This window comes from Medicago sativa, chromosome 1 (genome assembly GCF_051527215.1).
Source record: "Medicago sativa cultivar Bolivia chromosome 1, Bolivia_mono, whole genome shotgun sequence".
Lineage (NCBI taxonomy): Eukaryota > Viridiplantae > Streptophyta > Magnoliopsida > Fabales > Fabaceae > Medicago > Medicago sativa.
The window spans coordinates 9,349,627-9,359,123 of record NC_140749.1 but is presented as its reverse complement, the minus strand read 5'-3'; the positions used below and the strand labels follow the sequence as shown (position 1 = coordinate 9,359,123).

The 9,497-nt window shown below is 32.6% G+C and overlaps 1 long non-coding RNA gene across 4 annotated transcripts; it reads right to left on the bottom strand.

Moving 5' to 3' along the window:
- Window positions 1-1,999: 1,999 nt before the first annotated feature.
- On the bottom strand, window positions 2,000-8,643 carry LOC146952411 (uncharacterized). Of its 4 annotated transcripts, XR_015006180.1 has the most exons (4): window positions 8,239-8,643; window positions 8,021-8,139; window positions 2,766-4,652; window positions 2,000-2,285 (listed from the first exon to the last, which is right to left on the bottom strand). It is a non-coding gene; the product is annotated as an uncharacterized LOC146952411 (long non-coding RNA). The 4 variants fall into 4 exon arrangements; XR_015006177.1 differs by having other exon boundaries at window positions 8,021-8,643; XR_015006178.1 differs by lacking the exons at window positions 8,021-8,139; window positions 8,239-8,643 and having other exon boundaries at window positions 2,766-2,887; window positions 4,515-8,011.
- Between the last annotated feature and the right edge of the window lie 854 nt (window positions 8,644-9,497).

Here is a 9,497-nt window from a genome sequence, read left to right as displayed (position 1 = left end):
ACCATGACTCCCTTAGAAGGAACTTCTTATGGGACTCTGCCCCTTAAAATCCAAAATTTCATCGTTTAGACCCATTTTTAATTTTTTTTAATTTTTCATATTCTCAAAAAAATCCAAAAAAATTTGCATTAGTTTTATTTGATTTTTAGAATTTTTTGGTGCTATTTTTATATTTTTATGATTTTATTTGACAGGTTTTTAGCATTTTTTACTTAGTTTTTTTTGTTGTTTTTAAAAGCAAAACTCAAAACTGCTGAAATGTGAGAGTCTGATGGCTGATTATACATAAGAATTGTCCGGATTATAAAATCCGAAATAGTAAACATGAATCCGGATTTGATTTTAAAATCCGGAATGCACAAGGACATTTTTGGAAATTTTACAGGGCGTGGGAGAAAGCCATAGGGTGGGAAAAATAATTCTCATATTTTTATTGCATGATTATTGTTGAATTGCTTGTTATCCACTCACCACACCCATGTATTCCGCTAGCACTAAATTTTAGTTGGCCAAAGGTTTTCTCGAAATGCTTTCGTGAAGCTTTTTGTCGCTGTAAATAACATAGCTCAAAAAGAAAATACAAAGGTATAAAGCGAGAAGATCACAAGAAATTTTTTATATTAGTTCACAACTCAAGCTGGATGTTACATCTATTCCTACCCGTAAGAGAGATTTGCCCCATTCACCGAGGACTTAATTCTCTATAACCAAATTGGTTAGAAGTCATTAACCTCCACTTCAAATGTTTGGTATTAATGTATTATTATTTACCAAAGCCATATTAGACCATGTGATTATCAAAGCATCAACAAACATACATGATTTTGATCATGTCCCACCAAAAATCAGGTCCCACCGAACCAACTCAAGTGTTTTTGATCATGTCTCGCCGAACCAACCTAAGAAGTCTCTCTTATGCATTCCTCTCAAGGTACCTATAGAAGTCTCTCTTATGCATTCCTCATGACCCATTCCTCATAAAAGGCTATATCCACTTTCCCGTCAATTACAAAAGTTTGAGTTTGTGATTATGTCTGCTATGACACAAAGTCATTCTAGGATTCTAACTCTCCATAGCGAGGATAACACAAATTCAATCATGTATCAATCCAAGTATTTATTTCTTATATAGAGAATATAATGAGTACTTGATTGATTTATCACAAGATCTACCCAAAACCATAGAGGATTTGCATTTGCGCTCATCTTGTTAAAGGCTTTTGTGAATGTTTATCCTTTATGAACATGCCTTTTTCTTTTCTCTCATTGTATCTTTGTTTCACTAAATCATTTCTTATTTCTCTTTTCTCTCTACATGGACATTCGGCATAATCGTCTCGTGTAGTTAACTGACAAAAATTGTCAACCTCATCATTAGAGATGAACTTTCTCTTAATTATGAGAGAAAGACCCATTGAGAGCATATAATTCTTAAAATCTAGCTATGTATACGAGTTTTTGCCACAGCAGTATTCTAGCTTTTGTGTAGATGAAGCCTTGAATCTATCTATGTTCCAAATGTAGAAGGCTCTCTCTAAGTACCAAATATTCAAGTATTCTAGACATACAAGGTTTTTATGATTCCTGTGATCACTTTTCATCAATATATTGTGCGACAACAGATAAAGTTTATCCTCGATGTTAGATATACTTAATCCAAAACTAATCGTACCAAATATCAATACGTAATTTTGTGTTTCACTTTCCATAAGTAGATAGTGAATAAAGGCATATGTTGTATTGTGGTATTCCGCATATTGTGCAATCGTACTTAATAGTCGTTGTTTTGTTGGATATAAAAAAATTCTGATTATTACTTCTAGCAGAAGGTAAGTACTAGATAAACTAGTATCTGGCTGATCCAACAGTTGTTAAAGTGAACATTACAAGTGATAACATTTTCAGCGAAGAAAGTTGGTCACTGATAGGCAAAAAACACCAATTTTTGCAACTATACCACCAAATGTAGTAATTATGAAGACAAACTGAACACAAATACTTTGGAAGATCAAAACCCAGTATAAAGCTTCTTATCAAGATGGGAAAATGTTATAACTAATCTATTTGTTGAAGTTAATTACTTCTAAACAACATAACTTTTTTATACAATTTAATAGTGGATAGCTCATATTTTAGTCAATATAGCATCATTCAACATCATCATGTGGGAACATTGATGTTCTTTTTATTATGTAATTACCTTGTATAGCTTGTGTGTGGCTCCATCATCATTCTCCGGAAGTTCTTTAAGAAAACTTGGCAAGTCAGCACTTCTGGGTCCAAAACTTGACAAGGATATAAAAACTGAATTTTAAAAAGGAGGAACAATCTCGTGAACGACCGAAAATAGGGAATCAAAACAATTAAGTCGAAAGATGGTATTTCAAAAACAACTCCTGCAATAGTATTTCAAGATTGATGAAGGTGAATGGAGCACATTATTTAAACCAAATAACTGGTATTGTCAATCACAAACAACTCTTGCAATCATCCAAAGTATACAAAGGGCAGCGAAAAGAAATGTGAAAAGAATGGCTGATACATTCTAGGGATAAAGAAGCACTAGAAAAAAAAATCAAAAAGAATCTGCATTATATCATGACAAAAGTCCACAATCACATGTGAAAAATAGACCAACAATATAAGAAGAATACTATAATAAAGATTTCAGATCCAGAATCATTATAGATGAGATGATGCTGCATATATAATATACTGTGGCAACTGTTAGCATAAGCAATTAAATTACTATCTATGATATGTACCATTTGTAGTTTAAGTAGGATTATGGAAATTGAACAAGGTGCTGCATGAATTATTTTACCAAGCAATGATTTTGTTGGACTAGAACACATAATGTTTTCAATAACTTAAAAGTTGATGCTTCCTGCCTCACAGACAAAGCATAAAAATGTAAGTACTATTTTAATAGAGTACATGAGCAATTAGTATCAAGTAGAGATTTTACATTTTATAAGAAATAAGTTTTTATTATTTGGTTAATATATTTCAAATATTAAAAAACAAAAAGAGTATGAGGGATACTTCAGTCCTTAAGGATACTCCAAGTCAAAGTTCTTAACATACAACACTATCTTTTTTTCTTCTTCTTCTTCAAAGATCAGATAATTCATTCATTCAAATAGCTAGAATAGCCGGCGATTACACCATGAGTAGATCACTACTCACTATTGGGGTAAAGTACAAAATTAACGCATAATCAAAGAGATACAACTCTAAGCAAATGACTTGCTCCTAGCTTATACATCTACTAAATTATGGTTAACTTGGCAAGATGATACCTTCATTTTCTCGACCATTCATGAACAAAAAACCACACATAAACAAAAAAAAAACCACTATATTTTTTTTGGTAGTGGTCGGGGTTTGAACCCCGAACCTTGCATATATTATGTACTGTTCCTATCAACTGAGCTAAGCTTACGAGGACGAAAAAGAACTATCTTAGAAACAATCAAAGGGATCATCGCACCATTCATGAAGCCCAATAACCAATTCCAAGACAATACCATCATTTTCTCGACTAGGCTATCAACTAGAACAACTTGATTAGAGAAAATGCAACTATGATTGCTCAATAGGTCCGTTAAATTGCTCAAATTTTCAGAAAAATGTTCATCGAAAGTTAGGACCCGATTGAGGTTTACACACACAAAAAATCGATCGGGAGTTACAATCCGGTTGAGCATATTAAGGGGATTATTGAGCAAGACCCAAATACAACTATTCCTTAATTCTCAATTAGCCCAAAATATAACAACATATGTCGTGGCAAGTATGAGGTGAGTTAGAAGTCCCACATTGGATTAAAAGTGAGTGTTGAGCAATTGATAATGAGAGTATCCATAAACTCAATGTCTTAAGGTTTTAGGTTAAGATGTGGTGTCCAACTCACTTGTGTTGTTGCTCTTGATCCAATATAGATGATAATGTTATCACAGTCAACGGTTGGACAAGAATTCGATCGGTTCCTTGTATCGAAAGTCTTTCTTACCAAGGGTGTTCAAGCGGCGTGTCCGTTGATGTGCTGGGCGTCAACGAAGGTGCATGCAAGTAAATGTGGACGAAAAAGCTTCCGCTTAAGGGAAAGCATATAACCAGATGAATAAAATGACTCGCACTTGAATGGTTGATTGTTGTGCCAAGTCTGAGGTGAGTTAGAAATCCCACATTAGGTCCCAATGTGAATGATCCTTCGAGCTCCCCTCATAACCCAACAACATTGACCTCCCTTTTTCATTATTTACTAAAAGATACACACTTCAAGAATAACTAGCACTGAGATAACTCACCCAACATCACAAATTGCATCCCAAGCCAATGACCCAAATATACGACACAATTTTCCTAAATAAGTTAATTCAAGTACGTAATGCACTCTTCCATTGGAACCTAATGCAACTCCTTCCTTAGAAAAATCTAAAGGAGACAAAGATGAGGGATAAGGAAATATAAACCGAGGAAACAGAAAACATAATGTCATGTGAACTCACCCAACATATATCAATTGTCAGACTCAAATGAAAGCGGTTCAAGGTCTTCAAAGCTCAATGGAAATCAGACACCAAACCTTCCTCCCGAACAAAAAAGTCTTCTCCACAATCTAAAAATCGCCAATAACACCTTACCACCTGCAAACACTATTGTTGGACGGGGACTGCAAAAAATCTTGAGAAGGCAACCATAGAGAACGAACTCGCACACCATGCCTGAAGGAGACTAACTCCCCTTTACAACTCATCATGCCAAAAGTTAGTTGTTATAATAGTGTCACTGTCAAATTAACCAGAAATTGATATTCATGTCCAAAATTTTCCTAATTAACAAGGAAAATAATTAAAAACTAAATAAACATAGTAACAAGAGTAATCCTTTTCAATGTTTTCTTAGTACTATATATGTATAGTGTTTCACTTCTCTGGAGCGAAGGATAAATTTTAGATAACAAAATGTGATATTCTAACATTTGATCATAAAATTAGTTGTTAATTTTTTTTCATGGTTATTGATATATGTGCATATTTCTGTAAATATTATAGTCAAAGTAATGAGTGTTGAATAAAAGGAGAAGAGAAAGAATAAAGACTTTTGAAATATGATTACATGTTCTGAGATGATTGATAATATAAATAACTTGATACAAAAGACTAACCGTATTTGATATTTCTACAAGACCCCAAATTGCATAGAAATAGGAAATCGGGAAGTAATTAATATATGTAGAGACTAATTTGAAAATATAATTATGTAAGACCCTTTAAGATGATAAACAACTAACCCTATGCAATATATGAATTATTTTCCGATTTCCTGATTTCTATAGGATTTGGGGTCATGTAGAAAGTTAGATGTGAATCCTCTTCTCTCTTTATCTTTGTTCTTTGGATTGGTTTTAATTGCTCTACACAAAGGTTATAGGTTTGTTCCAATTTGAATCTATATTTTCTTGGACTTTGTAGCTTTATTTCCTTTGCTATTTGTTTCGCTTTATCTTGTTGAATTCACAACAAGTGGCACCATGTAATCTTTTAAGTATTCACCATCGGTACTAAATGGGATATCGAGAAATTTGAGAAACAACGATTTCGGTGTGTGGAAAGTAAAGATGGAAACAATCTTGATTCAACATGTGTGTAGGTGCTTTGAAGGATGAGGCAAAAATGTTAGTCGCTATAACTCAATCAAAGAAGACAAGACGGAGATGATAGATAAGGCAAGAACTGCCATTATCTTGGTCCATGGAGATAAAGTATTGAGAGAAGTCATGAGGGAGAAGACACCGACAAAAGTGTGGACCAAGTTAGAATCATTGTACATGAGCAAAAGTGGTTGGCACAATGGTTATGCATGAAATAAAATCATTATTCGTTGAGGGTGCTAGAATCAAAATCTAAGGATCATGCTAACGAGTGTTCTAAAGACATTGTTTAAGAAATACACAAATAGAAAATATGTCCTGGAAATACAAGTAAAAATCGAATATCTTCAAGGAAGCGGTCGAGAACAAGGATAATTAGAAATGACAATAGGAAATGAATGAGGAAAAGAGTTCACGGAAGAAGAAAGTGAATGAGGAAAAGAATTCATGGAGAAGAATCAAACTTAAAAACTTGTGGAACTACCTAAGGATCAAAGGGTAGTTGGATGGAAGTGGAGGTCGATGCCTATAGCAGGGTGCAAGAATTTCTTGGACTTGATCAGTTTTGCTATAGAGGGTAATTCCAGCATTCAAAGAGAGCAACAAGTGGTTGATGGGTAAATATTGAGCATTACCACTGATTTGAATTCAAGGTGGAGAATTATGGGGAATATGTCTTCAAATATGTTTTCTTGTAACAAATATTCAATTTACTATGAGCCTTTACAATAGATACAAAAGAGTTACAAGAAATTAGTTTCAAGAGTTTGTTCATCTTCAACTCTTGAAACTAATTTTTTGTAACTCTTTTGTATCTGTAGTAAAAGCTCATAGTAAATTGGATATTTGCTCTCTCCCGCAAACACATCATGCTGAATTGCGTAAAAAAACTTGGTGTGAATCCTCTATTCTCTTTATTTTTTTTCTTTCGATTGATTGTTTGATATCTCTGCACATTGGTTCTAGGTTTGTTCTAGTTTAAATCGCTATTTTCTTGGGCTATTTAGTTTTGGTTCTCACTATTATTTGTTCCACTCAATCTTGTTGAATCCACAGTGGAAATTACTTTGACATAGATCATATATATCTACAAATTTTGACATTTAATCTATGACTATTTCTGACATCATCAAAATTAACATCAACAATGTGTGTGTCAAATAAAAGTGTTCATAAAAAAAAATCTAAAGTAGAAATTAGAAAGATATATAGGTAGAGACAAAAAATGGAGGGAGAATATATATAAATAAAAAAAAAAGGGAGGGAACGACAAAGAACACTACTAAGTACTAATTAGCATAATTGACACCCCGATGTCAAATTTAATATTATAACATCTCATATAATTCTTTAGCACATATATGTATTTTAAAATTCTTCCTCAGATTAAAAACTATTATAATATAGATTGATCATGCCTATAAAATTTGATATTAATTTAAATCATTTGATATGTCAATGAGATAATAAAAATTAACTCGTTTAATGTATCTCATTTAACATATCAAATGATTTCATATTAATATTAAACTTTATAAACATGATTTATATTATATTAGTTTTCCATTTAACAGAAAATTTTGTAATATGGATATAGGTAAATTGCCCTACATTTAAACACATTGATATGTTTATACCATGCACTCTCTTACTTAGAGAGTACAAAAATAAAAAGGAAACATAAAAGTTGCCCCTTGGGATCTGTACAGTAACTCATGGCACAACTTATTCCTCTGATATAATAGAAATTGAATCATGAATAATAAACAATATAAATATATAATTAAGTAACCAAAGCAACAACTCACAGGATTTTGTTTTAACGTTGGATTAAAAGATAACCTGCTTAGAGGCTACATGGTGGATTTGGTTTGGTTTTATTGGAACAAATGAAGCTGAGTTGAGAAATTTTCAACACTATTTCAAGCATTGAGAATTGTCAGAAGAGCATGAGCACACAAAAGTAATGGTATAAACATCATATACTAAAGGCTTTTTTGTGCTCACTCTCTTCTGTCAATTTCTGTGTCCCAACAACAGCCTAAATGTTATGGGTTAAGATTCTCTCCATTTATCAATCTCTCTAGTTCTTTCATTTGAAGAGATAAAGACACAAAGAAGTATCGACTTCTCAAGAGATCACTCATTTTAATACTATTGTTGAAACATGGTTAATGTGGAATTCTTAGGGCAATTTCTATGTTCCAAATTAAGAAATTCTTTTATACCAAAACAAGTACATATACAATTAAAAACATCCCAGATATGGAAACTTCACAGGAATAATTCAGAAGAAGATTTCAGAAATGCAAAAGGGAAAAATACTAATAATTGAATCAGATCTGAGGAAAAGAGACATACCTGTTAATAGAATAAAACATCATGGAAACATATAGCCAAAAGGAGGAGAGAAAAAACAGCAGATCTCTAAAATTGTTTGAGAAAGGATAACTGAGTTGTTTAAAATTTAGAATAAAACACTGAAAAAATAAAAACCACATAAAGATAAATAAACTTGGAAGTGGACAAAAATTAAGATAAAAAAAATTAAAATAAGAAAGACAAACACAAATTCCAACCAAATCTTTTTTTTTTATTTGACGCACTGAAAAACACTCTCTCTACGCCTGTATCTGTATCTCTGTCTCTTAATGAGTAGTGTTGTTTACTCAACTCAACAGAGAGAGAGACATGCAACACGTGGATAGGGCATGTCATCAGATCTCGTTAAACTGATGACTGATATGTGAGGATAGAGAGGAGAAATGAGTGCTGCTGCTTTTGCAGATTGCACTATAAACAAGGTCTGAGACTGAGAGGGTTTTCAACAGTAAAAATATCTTCATAAATGACAAATATGAGGCTTGGTTTGGTTTTGTTTGCTTGACCCAACCAACTCAAATGGACATGGAGTAGACTTTTGTACATGTGTGTGGCGTGTGTGAGAGGTCAAGAAAGAGAGAGACACTACTCTTAAATGCTCCTTTGCTTTTCCCACTTGTGCAACCGAAATTATCAGTATAATCATCAACTAACACACCCCACCACCCTCATTCTAGGTTGTTTAATGGGTGCCTTTTAGGGTTGTCGATATTACATAATTGAAAGGGTTTGTCCAGAAGTCCTAACTCAACTGGCAAAGGCCGAAATTGCAAGGCCGGACGTCGTGACCCTGGTTCGAACCCGGGATCTCACAGTTGTGTGTGAGTTTATTTTTAGTGGATTATCACTTCATCTAAGACCAAAAAAAAAAGGGTTTAATGGGTGCCTCTTAGGGTTGTAGATATTACATAATTGAAAGGGTTATGTTAATCGCTCTCTCCTATATTAGATGACTTGATTTGATCTTGTGTATTGATCATATAATATACTTTAACTATTCGTTTTTACTAATATATAAAAATAAATAGTATCATTTAGGATGTTGCTTGATTTGTCTCAATGAATATTCGTAAAATATCAAAAAATTTATAATTTTGCTGATAAATAATTAAAATATAAAAGATTAAAGTTATATTTTGATGTTTGTGATAAAATCAACAGTATCGCTTAATATGGACGAAGGGAGCAATGCTTATAGGGCGTTAATTAAGAAGAAGAAAAAATTGTATTGATTTTTTTTTTTTTTACATTTTCAAAAGTTTTACTATACAAGTTTTAAAAAATTTTATTATATTTATTTTCTTAATAACTAGTGTCTCAGGGACACTTTATTTTGTTGAAGAAATTGTCTCAAGGGCACTTAATTTAGTACTCCCTTCGTCTTAAAATAATTGTCTCTTTAGCATTTTTTTCTCTTTCAAAATAATTGTCACTTTAGAATAACAATACAACATTA